An 18,174-nucleotide genomic window follows, 5' to 3' on the forward strand; every position below is an offset into this window, starting at 1 on the left:
GCTGGGCGTGGTGGCATGTGCCTGTAGTCCCAGCTACTCGGGGGGCTGAGTCAGGAGAATCACTTAAACCCGGGAGGTGAAGGTTGCAGTGAGCCAAGATTGCGCCACCGCACTCCAGCCTGGAGACAGAGTGAGACTCCGTCTCAAAGAAAAAAAAAAAAAATGTTTGCTGGGACAAGAAAGGGATGGAGGAGAAGGGAGAGAAGGGCATACCAGGCAGAGGGACCCAACATTACCTCAGGCAAGGAGGCATGAACCAGCCTGGCCTCTTAAGAGATTGATGAGTACAAGGCTCAGAGTACAGGGAGGAGGTCAGGTCGGCAAGGCCAATGAGACCAGATCCCGCCCCTTCCCTCCCCCATCAGGGCATATCCCTCATGCCATGCTAGGATCTTGACTTGCTCCCATAGCTACTTCGGAGCCACACAAGGGTCTGGGGCAGTGGAGGCAGCAGACCAGGTGAAAGAAGATGGGAGATGAAACTGGAGGTACAGTTGGAAGGGCAGGATAAGAGTGGAATATGTTGGCTGGGCACGGTGGCTCACGCCTGTAATCCCAGCACTTTGGGAGGCTGAGACTGGTGGATCATCTGAGGTCGGGAGTTCGAGACCAGCCTGACCAACATGGAGAAACTCCGTCTCTACTAAAAATACAAAATTAGCCAGGAGTGGTGGCTCATACCACCACAGTAGCTGTAATCCCAGCTACTCAGGAAGGCTGAGGCAGGAGAATCGCTTGAACCTGGGAGGCAGAGGTTGCAGTGAGCCGAGATCGCACTTTTGCACCCCAGCCTGGGCAACAAGAGCGAAACTCCATGTCAAAATAAATAAATAAATAAAAATAAAAATACAAAAATTACCTGGGCGTAGTGGCAGGTGCTTGTAAATCCCAGCTACTTGGGAGGCTGAAGCAGGAGAATCGCTTGAACCTGGGAGGCAGAGGTTGCAGTGAGCCGAGATTGCACCACAGCACTCCAGCCTGGGCGACAGAGTGAGACTCTGTCTAAAAAAAAAAAAGAAAGAATGGGAATATGTCACCCTCTCCCCCTTTCCAGAAACTTGCTGTGCTGTCTCTTTCCCTTGTCTAGAAGGGCCTTCTCTGCCTTTTCCATTTCTCCAACTCCTGTTCCTCTTTCAATGCCCAATTCAAATATCTTCTGTAAAACCTCCCTCCACCACTCAAATATATGGCGACTTCCTCCTCTGCGCGCTAGACCTTGTGCCCCGCGAGGATAGGGACTTTGTCTCGTTCACTGCTCTATATCCAGCTTCTAGGCCAGGCCCTGTTAGAACGCTGCTGACTGATGAACTGAGTGTTCCCACAGCACTGGGCACGGCATTGTCCACCAATAATAATAACAATGGGAGTATTGGTTATAGCAAACATGTATTGCAGCCCTCAGGGCCAGACACTGCTGTGCTGAGCACTTTGCACACACCGTCTCTTTAATCTGTACAACAATCCCACGGGCGATGGATTATCTCTATTTAATATCTGTGGAAACAGAAGCTCCGGGAGGTTGGTAACTTGTCCAGTGACATACAGATAGGAAGTGGGCCTGAGTCAGGATTCAAACCAGCTTCTTCTGAATCCTGCTTAGGAACTTTTTTTTTTTGAGACCGAGTCTTGCTCTGTCGCCCAGGCTGGAGTGCGGTGCCACGATCTCTGCTCACTGCAACCTCTTCCTCCCGGGTTCAAGCGATTCTCCTGCCTCAGCCTCTTGAGTACCTGGGACTATAGGCACACGCCACTGCATCTGGCCACTTTTTGTGTTTTTGGTAGAGAAAAGGTTTCACCATGTTGGCCAAGCTCGTCCCTAACCCCTGGCTTCAAGTGCTCCTCCGACCTCGGCCTCCTAAAGTGCTGGGATTACAGGCATGAGCCACTGTGCCCAGGTTCTGCTTAGGAACTTTTAGACACTATGCCCTACAGCACCTTCATTTGTTGCATGTCTGTCTCTTTGGTTTTATAAAATCAGGGACTGCTTTTGTTAATTTTTGAAAATCCTCGGACTACGGAACTGATTTGTTAAGCAACTTCTACATGCCAGACACTCAACGTTGAGTCCTCTCCAGGACCCAGTTTACAGCTGAGGAGACTGAGGCATGGAGAGGGAAAGGACTTGACCAAGGTCATGCAGTTGGGACCCGAAACCTGGCCTCTGACTCATCTTCCCTTGTGTCACTGCCCCCCCCAGCCCAGTGCCAGGCCATTGGTGGTACCCAGTGAACAGTCCTAGAATGAAAGAAAGAGGAATCGGCTCTGAAGGTGACTGCTTTCTTTGGGGGCACACAAGGGGCCAGACGGGGGCCATGAACTGGGCCTCCAGCTCCTAAGCCCAGTGTGTGTCCCGCCGGGATCACTGATGAGGAGAGGGATCTAGAGGCCGGGACTGGGGATGTTGTAATTTCCAGGTGCCCAGCTGTCTGTCAGACCTGGGAGCTCCAAGGAGGAGAGGCTGACCTGGTTCCGGAGTGGTCAGGGATGGTGTCTGGGGCAGGCAGAGCCTTACCACGACCTTTAGAGGCCTCCAGAGGCTACACAGCATCAGTGGGATTTTGGCCACTGGTGACCAGAAGGGACCTCCAAGCCTGGGAAATGCAGCTGCCAGGGCTGCAGTGCGGATGGGCAGAGGCCCTGGGTTGTGCTGCAGGCTGGGCACTCACTGCCTTTTGCTGAGTGACCATTCAGCCTATGCTCCCAGCCCCACAGGGATCCACCAATCAGACCTGCCTGCTGCTGTGTATTTGCATCTCATTTGCGTGACAACACCCCTTGCTCTGTCCCCAAGTGTGCCTCCTCAGCTCATGCCCCATTCCCCATTTCAGGCCCCCTGTGCAGAGCTCCCATGGGAGGGGCAGAAAGGCCCACCTGGGCTGCCAGCCTGCTGCACTATTCATAGCTCAGGGCTGGCGTACTTCACATACTTGACGTTTCTCATGTCTGGCTGGCCCGAGGCCCCTCTGTTGTCTTCCCCTCCCTCCCCTCTTCTCTTTTTTCCCCTTCCCCTCCTCCCTCCTCTCAACCAATCTTCCTGAAATCTACAGATGTCCAAGTCCCTTGTCATGGAAGAGCCCACATAGGGAAACTGAGGCCCCAGAGAGGCCGGGGTCTGGAGGGAGAAACCGGTGGTAATGAGGTGCATAATGAGGTGGCTGAGTCGGGGCTCTGCCCGTATTTTCAATCCCGAGCTGACATTAGCTGTGGCACCATGACAGATTCCTTAGCTTGCTAAGTTAGACAAGCATTTCAGAAAGTCAAGACCTGGAGGGTAAGGGTTGAGTCAAGGGAAAAAGGGGATGGGGAGGGGGCAGGCAGGCGCTGTATTATAGTCCAGGGAGAGGGGAACTTGGATGCAGGGAGCAAGCCCTGAGTCTCAGGACAAGGGTTTGGCACATTGCAGAACCCACGAGGAGGGCTCGTGGCTGGAGTGTGGCCAGCTGGGGTGAGGGCATAGAGCTGCAAAGAGGATTGAAGCAGCTCCCCCTTTTCTCCCCACCCCTTTCTCCCCCACTCCTTTTTTTTGAGCTTGGATCTGGCTCCATCGCCCAGGCTGGAGTACAGTGGCACAATCATGGCTCACTGCAGCCTTGAACTCTTGGCTCAAGCAATCCTCCCACCTCAGCCTCCCAAGTAGCTGGGACTACAGGCGTGCCCCATGGTGCCTGGCTAATTTTTATTTTTATTTTTGTGGAGATAGGGTCTTACCATGTTGACCAGGCTGGTCTCAAACTCCTGGGCTCGAGGGATCCTCCTGCCTCTGTCTCCCCAAGTTCTGTGATTACAGGCATGAGCCACCGCGCCCGGCCCCCCTTTCTTCCTTATTCCGGCACCCCCGACTTCTGGATCTGGTTCCCTCTGAGGAAGGGGTGGGGATATAAAAAGACAAAGATCTGAAGCAGTCCCTGCCTCTACTAGACCCCTCCTGGGGACAGGGTTCTGGTTAACCCTAACTCTCTGAGGAAAGGCTCATTCATTCCTCAACATTCAGAAACAGTGTGCAGAGCACCCACCCTGGGCCAGGAGCCAGGGATCTGACCACCAGCGAAGCAGACATGGCCCTTACCTTCCAGGACCCACAGCCCTGTGGGGAGATGTTGGTCAAAATAAGCTCATAAATAAACAGACACTGACAAGAGGGTGCACAGGTAACTGACCTGGTCTGGGGCCAGAGGAGGTGTGCCTGGGGAGGTGACATTTTTGCTAAGAGCAACAGGGTGGGTAGGAGTGAATCAGGGCATGGGTTGCATTCCAGAAGCAGCATGTGCAAAGGACCTGTGGCTGGAAAGGTGCCTGGTCTTTACAGGAGCTGGAAGGAGGCCAGGGTGGCCAGAGCATAGAGGAAGAGGGCGTGGTGGGTGTGGGGACCAAGGCGCGTCCCACAAGGCCTGGTGGTCATAATATTAAAATAATCAATCTGGACTGTCAGATACCAGAGAGGTGACCGCCACTTAGAGCAGGGCAATGGTGTGATGAAGTGAGCAGACTCCGGAGACATCTAGGAAGCAGAGTCTGCTCCAATGCGGGGATGGACGGCTGGGGCCATAACACCTAATTCTTGGTTCTCAGCCACTTTGTCAGGCTGCTATCCCTGTCTTCATTTTATAGCTGAAGAAATAAGGAAAACTGAGTGACCTTGAGTGATGATCTTGAGGTCACACAGCCAGAAAAGGGTCAGGGCCAGTACCAATGGCAAGTGTGGTCTTTACTCTGTGTTAGCCTTCTTGATGCCGGGACAGTGGTCACTTTCTCACCAGCCTCCCTGTCCTCACGCCTCAGTGCCCCTGCAGGTCACCCCAGCATTCCCTGCCTAGCACCCGACCCAGTGGAGAGCCAGGAGTTCCAGGTGGTGGGTGCTGTGTGCCACCTTTATTTCCAGAGGTGGTTCTGCTGTTAAATGAGTTAGTGCATTTAACAGCAGCATGCCTGGAGTACAGTCAGCACTCAACAAGCACTCATGACTGTGTGGCTGTTATCCTGTCCCCGAATGTGGGGCCAGGCAGACTGGCAGGGGGAGGTGGGAGGAGGATCTGGAGCGAGGATGATGCCATCTGTCCTCTTCTGACCAGAGAGCCCAGCCCAGGGGGCTCCCTCATGGCAGCGGCCCAGGGGAGGCTGTTTGTCCCTGCAGAGCCACTGTCCCTGCCACCTGTCCAGCTGCCTCTGGGCATCACAGACTGGATTAGGGAGTGGTTCAGTTCATAGGCAGGGCCACATGTGTGAAGGGGAAGGTAGGGGTAACCCAGGAGGGATGGGCAGGGCTGGGGTGAGGGGGTGGGTGGTTTCAGGGGTGGGGCTGAGAGCCTCTCCCTGCAGGGAGCCCCATGTGCTCCGGGGAGACTTTCGGAATCTGCTGAGACCTGCCCTGGGAGGGGACATGGTCTCAGCTTGACTGGGACCCATCTCTTGCCTGAAGGAAACCAATGTGTGCACCTGTTACCTCTGCCCAGGCTGTCAGACAACAGGAAGCACTCCTGGGGGGCGGGGGCAGGCGGAGTCACACCTAGAGCTCTCCCCTAGTCTCCTCTGAAGTGTGCTGTCCAGTGTGAGACCGGGGGGTGGATCTGCTGGCCTTAGAGAAGAGCCGTTGCAGGCATTCCCTGCCTCTAGGAATGACTGCTCCAGTCTAGTCTGAAAAGGGGCTCTGGCCGCTCTCCTTGACCGAAGGGAGACCCTGAGATTCCACAGTTGCCCTGTCTTTCTGCAGGGGATTTTTCTCCTCTGTAGGAGATGGGGAGGGGAACATCCCAGGGCTGGTTGGAGCTGAGGGGCCTGGGGAGCGAGGTTGAGGGAATGAGGACCCCTCTGCTCGCTCTGGGTTGTCAAGGAGACGAGGCATGCCAGCACTGGGCCAGCAGGGGGCTCTGCTGCCCACGGGACCTGCCTATCCGGCAGCCGAGATAATCATCCTTCAGTGTGCCAGTGTGCGGGCTCATTTCCAGGAGTGCCTGCGAGGACCCGGCGGTGTCTCTGTGGGCATGCCCTTGTGTGTATGTTACAGGGGGGTGTGAGCGTGTGGCGCGTTGGAACGGGCATGTGTGTGCTTGGTGGGTTTGAGGACTCCCACACTGAGTCAGGTTTCTGACAAGAAAACACTTCCAAGGTCCTGCTGGCAGCCTTGGAAGAGTTTGTGCATGACTGGGGATGGCAACCTCTGTGGATGGCAGGCCCCCATCAATGCCAAGGACCTGATGCATACCAGGTTCAGGCTGGGCTTTTCCCCTGTTCAGGAACCTCTAGGGCTCCAAAGATGACAGTAGAGACTCTGAGGAGGTGTAGTGACGAGGAATGGCAGGGAAAGGTCTTCCAGGCAGGAGGTGTCCAGCTCCTGGGCAACCTCTGTGGGCAGAGAGCCTTCTCCTGGGCACCAAGGAGAGCCTGTTCATTTGTTTCATCTTTCAACTTTTTTTTTTTTTTTTGAGATGGAATTTTGCTCTTGTCGTCCAGGCTGGAGTGCAATGGTGCGATCTCGGCTCACTGCAACCTCCACCTCCTGGGTTCAAGTGATTCTCCTGCCTCAGCCTCCAGAGTAGCTGGGACTACAGGCACCTGACACCACGCCCGGCTAATTTTTGTATTTTTAGTAGAGACGAGGTTTCACCATGTTGGCCAGGCTGGTCTCAAACTTCTGACCTCAGGTGATCCAACCGCCTTGGCCTTCCAAAATGCTGGGATTACAGGCCTGAGCCACTGTGGCTGGCCTTATGTTTTATTTTTTTGTGTGTTTGATTTCTGACTTGGCCTTTTTAAAAAAATTATAAAATGGCCAGATGCAGTGGCTCACTCCTGTAATCCCAGCACTTTGGGAGGCTGAGATGGACGGCTCACAAGGTCAGGAAATCAAGACCATTGTGGCTAACACAGTGAAACCCCGTCTCTACTAAAATATACAAAAAATTGACTGGGCGTGGTGGCGGGCACCTGTAGTCTCAGCTACTCGGGAGGCTGAGGCAGGAGAATGGCGTGAACCCAGAGGCAGAGCTTGCAGTAAGCGAGATCACGCCATAGCACTCCAGCCTGGGCAACAGAGCGAGAATCTGTCTCAAGAAAAAAAAAAAAAAAATAAATAATTAAATATATATATATATATATATATAAAATACAGCCAGGCGCTATGGCTCATGCCTGTAATCCCAGCACTTTGGGAGGCCGAGGTGGGCAGATCATGAGATCAGGAGATTGAGACCATCCTGGCTAACACAGTGAAACCCCGTCTCTTCTAAAAATACAAAAAAAAAAAAAAAAAAATTGCCGGGAATGGTGGCTCGCGCCTGGAGTCCCAGCTACTCAGGAGGCTGAGGTAGGAGAATTGCTTGAACCCGCGAGGCGGAGGTTGCAGTGAGCCAAGAGCACGCCATTGCACTCCACATTCCAGCCTGAGCAACAAGAGTGAAACTCCATCTCAATATATGTATATATACAACAAAATGTATAATTTTAACAATTTTTAACTGTAAAGTGGCATTAAGTACATCCATATTATTGTGCTATCACCATAAATGGTGATATTCCACTATCACCGTAAGTGGAATAATATAATATTTATTCATTCATTCCTTTTTTTTTTTGATACAGGGTCTTGCTTTGTCACCCAGGCTGGAGTGCACTGGTATGATCACGGCTCACTGCAGCCTTGACCCCCTGGGCTCAAGCTGAGACCTCCCATCTCAGCTTCCTGAGTAGCTGGGACTATAGGTGCATGCTACCACTTTCTGCTACCTTTTTTTTTTTTTTTTTTTTTGTAGAGACAGGGTTTCACCATGTTGTCCAGGCTGGCCCTGAACTCGTGACCTCAAGTGATTCTCTCACCTCAGCCTCCCAAAGTGCTGGGAATACAGGTGCTGGGATTACAGACGTGAGCCACCAAGCCCAGCTAGTATTAGTCCTTTTGTGTCTGGCTCATTTCACTTAGCATAATCTCTTTAAGGTTCATCCACATTGTAGCATGTGTCAAAATTTCTTTTTTTTTTTTTTAATTTGAGACACGGTCTGGCTCCCCCAGACTGAGGTGTAGTGGCGCAATTTCAGTGCATTGTAACCTCCATCTCCTGTGCTCAAGCCATCCTCCCAAGTAGCTGGGACTACACGTGTGTGCCCCCACACATGGCTTTTTTTTTTTTTTTGTAGAGATGGGGTTTCGCTATGTTGCCTGGGCTGGTCTTGAACTCCTGGGTTCAAGCAATCCTCCTGCCTCAGCCTCCCAAAGTTCTGGGATTACAGGTGTAAGCCACCCTGCCCAGCCTTCACTTATTTTAAAAGGCTAAATAATACAATTATGTATTGTTCATGTAATGTATGTATTCTATGTAATACAATAATACAGACGATTTCATTGTGTGGATATACCTCATTTTGTTTGTCCGTTCATCCGTAGATGGACACTTGGGTTGCTTCCATTTCTTGGCTGTTGTGAATAACACTGCTGTGAACACGAGTGTACAAACATCCCCTCATCCCTGTTTTCAGTTGTTTTGGATATATACCCAGAAATGGAATTACTGGATCATATGGTAATTCTGTGTTTAATTTTTTTATTTTTTATTTTTTGAGATGGAGTTTCCCTTTTGTTGCCCAGGCTGGAGTGCAATGGCACGATCTTGGCTCGCTGCAACCTCTGCCTCCCTGGTTCAAGCGACTCTCCTGCCTCAGCCTCCTGTCTATGTTTAATTTTTTGAGAAACTGCCATCCTGATTTCCATAGCAACTTCACCATTTTATTTATTTATTTTTAAATTTTATTTTATTTTTATTACTTTTTTAGAGAGGGAGTCTTGCTCTGTGGCCCAGGCTGAAGAGCAGTAGTGTGATCACAGCTCACTGCAGCCTCCAACTCCTGGGTTCAAGGGATCCTCCCACCTCAGCCTTCCAAGTAGCTGGGACTACAAGTGTGTACCATCACGCTTGGCCAATTTTGCGTTTTTTATAAAGATGGGGTTTCAATATGTTTCCCAAGTTGATCTTGCACTCCTGGCCTCCCAAACACTGGGATTACAGGTACGAGCCACTGTGCCTGGCCACAGCCACACCATTTTACATTCCCACAGCAATCCAATTTCTCCACATCCTAACCATTAATAAATAATTTTTGAGCTGGGCACGGTGGCTCACGCCTGTAATCCCAGCACTTTGGGAGGCCGAGGTGGGTGGATCACTTGAGGTCAGGAGTTCCAGATCAGCCTGGCCAACATGGTGAAACCCCATCTCTACCAAAAATACAAAATTTAGCTGGGCGTGGTGGCGCGTTCCTGTAATCCCAGCTACTCTGGAGGCTGAGGCAGGAGAATCGCTTGAACCCAGGAGGTGAAGGTTGCAGTGAGCCAAGATCTCACCACTTCACTCCAGCCTGGGCAACAGAGACACCGTCTAAAAAAAAAAGAAGTAATTTTTGAGAGCCCACTATGCACAAAGCTCTCTAGGAGGGCAAATCCACTCTGAAAACCCAACAGCCATTGTCCTTGGGGAGCTCTCAGTCTAAGAGGGAGACTCAGGCCAGGCCCTTGAGCATCCTCCTATCTGAGGGGAAAGCCACAGGCCATATCTTTTGGGAGACCCTAGACTGATGTGGGGCAAAAATCCCTTGTTTTCAAGAAGCACACAGTCTGATGGAGGAGGCACAGCTTATTTCCTTTGGGGAGTCTGCAGACAGGCCCAGAAACCAGAATGGAGACCCCAGAGACAGGCAGGGGGCTGCTGAGTGGGTAAATCAGGGGGTACAGAGGGATTGTGGTAAGCCTTGTCCCATGCCAGCCTGCTGTTGCCTGGGCAATGGCCCTGGTGTTTACTTTGTGGCTGGCTCTAGACGCACCCTTTTCTGTAAGTGCTCATTTCCCACCAAGAGGAAAGAGGCTCCTCTTTAGTCTCCCCTTCCTCTGTTGTCCCTGAGGGGTGAACTGGCCCTCCTGTGGCACTGGAGACCCTGCCAGCCTGGCACTTTTGCCATGCTCCTTGCCTGCTGGGAGGGGCCCCATCCTGGGGTCTCATGTTACCCATTCCTTCCCTACTCCCAGAGGGCCCACAAGGTAGTGCTCTGGGCTTGCCAAAGTTCAGCCAAGGAAGTGGGAGATCTTACTGAATCCTCCTTGCTTGGGAGGAACTGGGGCACGTCAGGAACCTGTAGGAACCTGGGGCTGGCAGTGGGAGGTAGGGGTGATGCCGGGAAGGATGAGTTTGCCTGGGTCTGTGAGTGTCCGCATGTGTCACCGTGTCTTTGTGTATACATGGCTGTCTGCATGTCTGAATGTGAGTATGACTGTGATGACTATCCAAAAAGCCGTCAAAACAGCCTGCATTTATTAAATCCCTACTATGTGCTCTGAGCCTGTGCTAAGACTTCCTTTAATTTACTTAATCCTCCCAACAGCCTTTGAGGTGGAAATTCATGTCATTCCCATTTTATTGATGAGGAACCAAGACTTAAGGAGGTTAAGTAACTTGCCCAAAGTCTCACAGCTAGAAAGTAGTAGAGATGGGGCTCTGACTCAGCTTCCAGAGGATTCCAGATCCCGTGTGTCAGCCCCTGAGCTGTGCTGCCACTGAAAGAACTTGGGGATTTTTTTTTTTTTTTTTTTTTGAGACAGGGTCTTGCTCTGTCACCCAGGCTGGAGTGCAGTGGCGTGAACACAGCTCACTGCATCCTTGACTTCGTGGGCTCAAGTGATCTTCCCACCTTAGCCTCCTGAGTAGCTGGGACCAGAAGTGCACGCCACCATCCCCAATTAATTTTTAAATTTTTTGTAGAGATGGGGTCTTGCCAAGTTGCCCAGCCTTTTTTTTTTTTTTTTTTTTTTTGAGACCGGGTCTCACATTGCAGCCTTGACCTCCCTGGGCTCAGGTGATCCTCCCCACCTCAGCCTCCCCAGTAGTTGAGACCACAGGCATGCACTACCACACCTGGCTAATTTTTATGTTTTTTGTAGAGACGGGGTTTCGCCGTGTTGCCCAATCTGGTCTTGAACTCCTGGGCTCAAGCGATTCTCCTGCCTTGGCCTCCCAGAGTGCTGGGATTATAGGCATGAGTCATCATGCCCAGCCAGAATTTGAGGATTTTGTGATTTTTGGATTATCTCAGCCCACCTTCCTGATGGTGATGGGATGTCTGGAGTGACAAGTGCTTCCTCATCTTCCTTCCCAGGCTTCTGTGGCTCTGGCCTAGTTTGAGGGAGAGGGAGCACAGTCCATCCCAACCCCGGGCAAGGGTGGCCCTAGAGGGGAAGAGCACTGGGTCTGGGGAGACCCTGGGAACCACCCCCTACCCGTGGGCCAGACATAGCACCGGTGCGGGGTGCCCAGGTTCCCGGTGATGGGGGTTATGTGCACATGGAGGGCGCTGGGGAGACATAGGCTTGCTTGGCCGGCTCATCAACTTGGCCTGCTGGGGCTTGTCAGGCGGGAGTCTCTACCCAAGCAATGCTGGGAACCAGGCATCTGAATAGGGCAAAAGGGTGGAAGAGGCCCGAGGGGGCAGCCGCCCTTGACTGAGGAGACTGGAGCAGGGTTCAGAGGCCCGGGCGTGGGTGACTCGGGCATGTGTCGGTATCGCATTGCCTGCATGCCTGGGATGCACGGATCTGCGGTGGGATTTGCCCCGTCTGTATGCGAGGTTGTGGAGTGGTCATGGGTCTGCGTTCGTTGGTGTGCGACTGGGTACAGGACCAGATGGAACTTCAAACATGCTGGATGACTATCTTGGGGTGGGGTCATTGTTTGTCACCTGGCGGTTTGGGGCCCACATTCTGGGAAGAGCGCTGAGCAAGCCGGAGGAAGGAAAAGCAGGCAGAATCGACCCTGAGCCCCTCTCTCACTTCCTGAACCACACGCCCTGCAACACGTCAGTTTCCTTCTTGTTCCTATCTCTGACCCCTGGGACTCAGGACGCTCTCCTCCCCTTCCCCAGTGCCTGGTTGCTTCTACTCCTCCAGTCCAGACCACCCTGTCCTGTGAGGGATAGCCTAGGAGGTGTCTGGCCCCACCCTCAAAAAACTGTCACCTCCCAGAGAGAAGAGGCCTCATGCACCTGAAAGCAGGGCTCCCTTGGTTTGTGGGGTCTCCCTTGGTGGGGGTGAAGGCAGCCAGCTTTGGCCAGTCTAGAACTTGGGGATCCCTAAAGGTTTTATTAGCTGGGACAATACTCATGACGCTCCAAGGTGTCTCAGCTCCTGGCGCACAGCAGGTACTCAAGATGTGGTTAAACAAGAGCGTAATGGAAAAAGATCTGGTAAGTGGTTAGAACCCTGGGATCCGGTCCCAGCTTAGTAAAAATGAGTCCTTGAACTAGTCACTTGTTCTCTTTGAGCCTCAGTTTTAAAAAAAAATTTATTCTTATTTATTTATTTAGGGACAGGGTCTCACTCTGTCTCCCTGGCTGGAGTGCAATGGTGTGATCTCTGCTCATTGCAACCTCCACCTCCCAGGCTCAGGTGATCCTCCCACCTAAGCCTCCTGAGTAGCTGAAACTACAGACACGTGCCACCACACCTGGCTAATTTCTGTGTTTTTTGTAGAGATCGGGTTTCACCACGTTGCTCAGGCTGATCTCAAACTCCTGGGCTCAAGCGATCTGCCCACCTTGGCCTCCCAGTGCTGAGATTGCAGGCGTGACTCACCACGCCTGACCAAGCCTCAGTTTCTGTAACTGAAAAACGGATGTCAAAAAAAAATCTCTGGTTATTTGATTCTTAGGGTAAGTGTCAAATGAGAACAAGTGAAAGTGCTTTCAAATAGCAAAAGACAATGATCTCTTGGAAGGAGTGAAGACTGGATGCCCTCCCTTTGGGGATGCAGCCTTCAAGCCCCTCACCAGGGACCCTCAGGAAGATGAGGTTGAATGGATTTTGCAAGCTGGTCAAACTAGAGGGGGATGGGAGGGGCAGCTCAGCAGGGTAATTTCTGATGCAGGGGGAGGAAGCTGGGCAGGGCGTGGGGGGAGGACTCACGCTAGGCAGGAAGGCTTGGAATAGAATCTCAGCTACGCCTGGTATTTCCCAGCCCTGGGCCCCCTCCCCCACCACCCTCTGGGGCCCACCCCACATTCCTTTCCCAGAGGAAATGGGGGAGGGAGCAGAGAGGCTCCCCAGGCCTGGAGGATCATTTATTCAAGCTTCATACAACCTTTGAGGCCCCACTGGGTGTACTCTCGCCCTGAAGTCCCCACAGAGGCAGCTGGGTGTGGAGGTGGTGGGGGTGGGGAAGGAAAGGTGTGTGGTTTGTGTTGGAGGAATCTGTTACCTCCTTGGTTGCGCCTTGCTGCCCTGCCAGGTTAGAGGGCAGGAAATGGACATTGTATATGGTTGATCCCTTCCAGGGTCTCTGCAATCTGAATACAGAAAACCCATGTTGCGTCTCCACTTCTCTCCTCCCTGCTGCCCCAGAACCCTCAGCGGTTTTGAATTCTGCGGAGGTGGATTCTTGATCTGGGCACACAGCAGTACCTGTTGGCCATCAGCGGCTCCATGGGGGATGACAGGGGAGAGTCACTCCATTTCCTTAGAACCAGGGACTGGACTAGCAGCAAGAGGAACGCAAGTTAGGCAGCTGGAAGGACTTACTGGCTGCTTGCTGGGAGGACAGGCCAGACTTGGAGCTGAAGACATCTGATTGCCCTCCGCTTGGGGCCCCAGAGTCTGACATGGCTGGGGACAGCTTGATGGTGGTTCCAGCTGGTCTAGGAGGGTCTGGCCTTTGGACAGTATGACAGAGTCACAGGGCAGGCCAGGGCAGGAGTGGTCCCAACACGGAATCCTTAGTTTTCTAGCGATGGAAGTGGGGCGGGAGAGGGTGCTGATGGAGATAGCGTGTCCTGCTCTCCCTGGCTGCAGTCCTTTCCCGCTCTCCCCCTAAGCTCTCCTGACTCAGCTCGTGGCAGCCTCACTCTTCCCATCTGGCTTCCGCCAGGGTGGGGGTGGTGGGTCCAGCTCTTGCACGGAGGGGGAGCCCAGCAAACAGCAAACAGGAAACAGGAGAACAAAACCAGCTCCCTGGCTGACACAGGCAGCCGCCCCCACACGCCTCACCCTCACCCTTCCTCTCTCTTCCTTCTCCCTCCCTTGATCCGGACCTCCCTCGTGGTCCGCTCTGCTCCCTTCCCCCTCCCCTCCCACCTCTGTCCCTCAGGCTCCCTTCCCATCCCTTGCTCCTTCACCTTCTGACACTTCGTTGTCTCCTCCCTTCCCCTCCCTCTGTCCCCAGGCCCCTCCCCATCTCTGCCCCTCCATCTCCCACCCCCCACCCCCTTTCTGGATTTCCTACCTCCCCACTGGGCCACCCTCCTGGCAGGTTCTTGCTGGGGACAGTGGATGGTGGAATGGGGGGAAGGGGAGCTGCACCTGCTTGGTGCTTCCTTCTGGTAGTTGCCCCCAAAAGGCCCAACCTTTATGACGCTTCGTCCTGGACTCCTCCTAGATTCGGGAGTGGGATTGGGCTGGAGCTGCCCCGCTTTCCTGGCTGCTGGCTAGGATTTGGGTGTAGGATAGAAGTTGGGATGAGGGGTCCTGGGGTTGGAGTCCCCATGCTGCCCTAACAAGCTGGGTGCTCTTGGACCTGTTTCCTTCCCTACAAATGAAGCCATAGTAATGGCCCCGGGCCACAGCAAATGACTGTAGTGGTATTGTTGGTGAACAGTCAAGTGGGCTAGAAATGGTAATGGTGGTTACACATCCACGAGCCAAGGCCTCTGCTAGCCCCACCCGGATGGGGCCTGGGAAAAGGGAGAGCCAGGAAGGGCGAGCAGGGCAGGGGCTAGCACAACATGGCGTTTCCTGTCTGGCTCACATGCCAGGGGGTGGAAGAGGGGCCAGCTTTGAGTGATCATCAGCTTGTGGTGCCCCTCTAGGTAGAGCTAATGGGTAGGGAGTCCTGGGGAGGAGGGTGGTTCCCACAGGGGTATTGGGGACTTCACCTGCACCTAAGGGTATGTGGCTGTCACTCTGTGCGGGGCAGTGTGTGTAGCACCTGAGGGGCTGTGGCATCTGTGCCTGGAGTGCCTGAGCTGTGCAGTGTGTGCGTGGCATCTGCCATGTTGTGGGGGTCCCTGTGGGGTATGTGTGGAGTGTGTGGGTGGGTAAATGTGGGTCTGGTGTGCTTGCACATGCATCTCTCTGTGAGTGTGTGGACGGTATACACTTGGGCGGATGTCTGAGGTGTGTGTATACGATGTGGAAGAGTCCTGTGTGTGTGTGGGGGAGGATAGTATGTTTCTGGGGTATATGCACATAGGGTGAGTGTGTGTGGGAGGGTGGATGTGTGTTGTGTGGGTCTGTAGAGAGTGGGTAGGGTGTGAAGCAGAGTGAGGGGCACCTGGAGCATGTGTGACTGTTTCTCTGGGTGCATGGGGCAGATGTGCGCGTGTATGCGCGCGCGCGCGCGCGCGTGTGTGTGTGTGTGTGTGTGTGTGCGTGCGCTGGAAGGGTGCAAGGTGTGCGGGCTGGGGGAGAGTGCATGTCTGGGTCGAGGGCTGCCGTCTGTGTGTGAGGGTGCGAGGGTGTGGTCGTGTGGGGGACTGTGTAGTGCCCTGGCGTGTGGGGTGTGAGTGTGGGATCTGGGCGGCCGCGGACAGGGGCCGCCCCGGAGGGGGAGGCGTCAGCCCTGCGCGACTCGCGGGCGTGTCGGGGCTCGGGCGCCTTCAGCCGGGAGGCACGGGAGGCGCGGAGCCGCTCCAGCCGTCCTGCCGCCGTCCGCGCGGGCCGTCCATCCCTTCGGGGCCCCCGGGCCCAGGGCCCGCGGTTCCGGGGGGCGGGCGGGGACCCCCGGGGCCCGCCGGCCACCCGGTTGGTCGAGGACGCCGTCTACCGGGCACCTAGCAGCTGCCCCGGGCCCCCGCGCGGCGCACGCGGCTCCGGAAGCCCGGCCTGAGGCGTACTGGGGCCGGGGCGGTGGCCGGACCTGGGAGTCCCCGCCGGCCGCGGAGCTGGTGGGCAGCGCCGTGTGGCGCGTGGAGCGCGCGGGGGCCGGGGGCTGGCGCTGGGAGCGCGCCGTCGGTGTGGACTGCAGCGCCCCAGAACCGCGCTGTCTCTGGCTGCCCTGCCTCAGTCACAGCGACCGCCGCGCGCCCGGGCCGCGCCGGGCCAGGGTGAGCGCCGCGGGGCCGGGGCCGGGGCCGGGGCAGGACTTGTCGGGGTCTGAGTGGGACTGGGTCACCAACTCCCTGCGGCCTTTGAGCTGTGTGCGCCCTGCATTCCAGGACTGATGCCCCTGGAGCGGGGAGTGAGTGAGGCGCTTGAGAGACGGGGCTGAGGGTGGCAGGATTTGTGGCTTGGAGCTCTGCCAGGGCTTCTGGGATGACAACCCCCAGTTTGGTCGAGGCCTCCAGAGGGCTCAGCCCTCTCGGTTTCCAGGCAGTGGAAGGATGGAAGGGACCAGAGTGTTTGAAGAGACGCTGGGGCTTCTAGGAATCCCAGAGGGTGTGGGCGGGCAGGGACCCTGAGTCCGGGGCAGGCAGAGGCACCACTGAATGGAGCAGGGCACACGACCCAACCCACCCCTGGTAGGGGACCTGGACACGGCACACGAGGGTTTCCTAGTGGGCAGAGGAGGCTGAGTGGCAGACGGGCCCCTGCGGGTAGTGAGTGCTCTCAGGGCTGACAGGGCTGGGCTGGGGGACTGCCATGTTTCTGATATCCGAGATGGACCAGGATGGTAGGGTGTGAGTCACAGTGGGCGCCATGCCCGGCCTGAACACTGCTCCCTGCAATGACCTCTTTATGCTCCCGGGGGGAGGAGCAGGGCTCCTGGGTTCTAGTTCCTGGTGCTGCCAACCCACCACGTGTCCACCTCTGCCTAATTTGTGGCCTAAGGCCGTCTGCTCTGCTGTCACCATCAGCTGATATTTTTGGACGTCTCTTTCTTTCCTGACATGAGGGTGGGAGTGTTTGGAAATAGATCCAGTCCAGGAGAATTTAATCAGCAATGTCCCTGTGTCCCCTGAGCGACTCCCTCTCAGTCCCCTTGTCTCTGTGCCTAAGTCAGAGAGGCAGAGCTGTGTGTGTGTGAGCTGTGCACCTTTCTAGTTGTTATCAACGGCTGCTTCTCTGTTTTTGCACCTATCACCTCCCCCACCTCAAGATGAGCACAAGACTCAGTTCTGTCCCAGGTCACAGGGGAGGAGAGGAAACATGCATGTATAATAGCACGAAGGATTGAGGTTAAACCTAAGGAAGAACTTCCCACAGGGGTGATGCCAGCTGTGGCTCTTGTTGGGTGTCCTGATATCTCCTCTTCAAGCAGGTGTGTGGTAGCTGTGCCTGTGTGGTAGCTGACATTCTCAAGAGCCTAGTTGGAAGAGGTGGGAGGAAGGGGACTGGAAGGAAGGAACAGAGGAAAGGGAGAGGCAGCGATAAGGGAGGGAATGCTGGTAGTGATTGGTGAGGAGGGGACCTGGAGAGGAAGGCATGCCTCCTGCCCTGGATTACATGCAGGCCCTCCCAGGGAGCATCCCCCCGAGGCAGCCGGCAGCTCCAGGCAGGAAGTGTGCTGGGGGAGGGGCGGGGGCGTGCGGGGACCTGTCCCAGTCACTTTTCGTCACTGGGGCAGCTGGTGGCTTGAACCTTAATCCAGGACAGTAGCAAAACAATGGGCCCTGCAAACAGCCTCAGCTCTGAGCCTGGGTGGGGGACAGGCAGGGGGCAGCCCACACGGGGGAGGAGCAGGGGCTTCTGGTAGGAGAGGGCAGTTGGTGAGGGGACTCCCAGACCCTCTTCGCTCCCTGATCAGTTCCTTGCCAGGTCAGCAGAGATGGGAAATCCGGGGGACTTCAGACCTCAGAAGAATTCCCAGAGAATTTTCTCCTCTGGGCTCCCCAGGCCCCCATGGGGGTTCAGGGCACCATGGGAGAGGCTAGGCTAAAGCCACAAGTGGAAGATGCTGGACTACCCCTGATGTCAGAACCCCTGCTGAGGCCTTCTGGACTGGGGGTCTTCCAGCTTTTGCATGGCCCCTGTCTGGTAGGGGGCACTCATAGCCTCATCTGGGTAGTTTTCCAGACTGTATAGGATTAGAACAGTCTAGAATGGTCTGTCTCCCTTGCCTGGAGCGCCACTCAGCCTCTTGTGTACTCCACCTGGCTCTATCCCCTGGGGCTGTATGAAGCAGGCCTATTGCCTATTGTCTGTGTCACATTTTTCTTTAATCTTCTGAGATTGGAGGATCTAGCTTCTTCCCCAGGCCTGCTCGACCACAGCCAGGC

At 54.8% G+C, this 18,174-nt stretch overlaps 1 protein-coding gene across 4 annotated transcripts in view; it reads left to right on the forward strand.

Annotated features, from left to right (window-relative positions):
- ARHGAP23 (Rho GTPase activating protein 23) overlaps positions 1-18,174 on the forward strand; it is a 95,361-nt gene that overhangs the window by 20,576 nt on the left and 56,611 nt on the right. The window contains exon 1 of one of the 4 annotated variants that reach the window (XM_017950696.3): positions 15,617-16,062. The exons of the other annotated variants lie outside the window; for them this stretch is intronic. The gene's annotated coding sequence lies outside the window, so the exon portion shown is untranslated. Of the gene's footprint in view, positions 1-15,616; positions 16,063-18,174 lie in introns of those variants that run through there. 4 annotated transcript variants of the gene reach the window in all.

The sequence above is a fragment of the Papio anubis genome, chromosome 17 (genome assembly GCF_008728515.1).
Source record: "Papio anubis isolate 15944 chromosome 17, Panubis1.0, whole genome shotgun sequence".
NCBI lineage: Eukaryota > Metazoa > Chordata > Mammalia > Primates > Cercopithecidae > Papio > Papio anubis.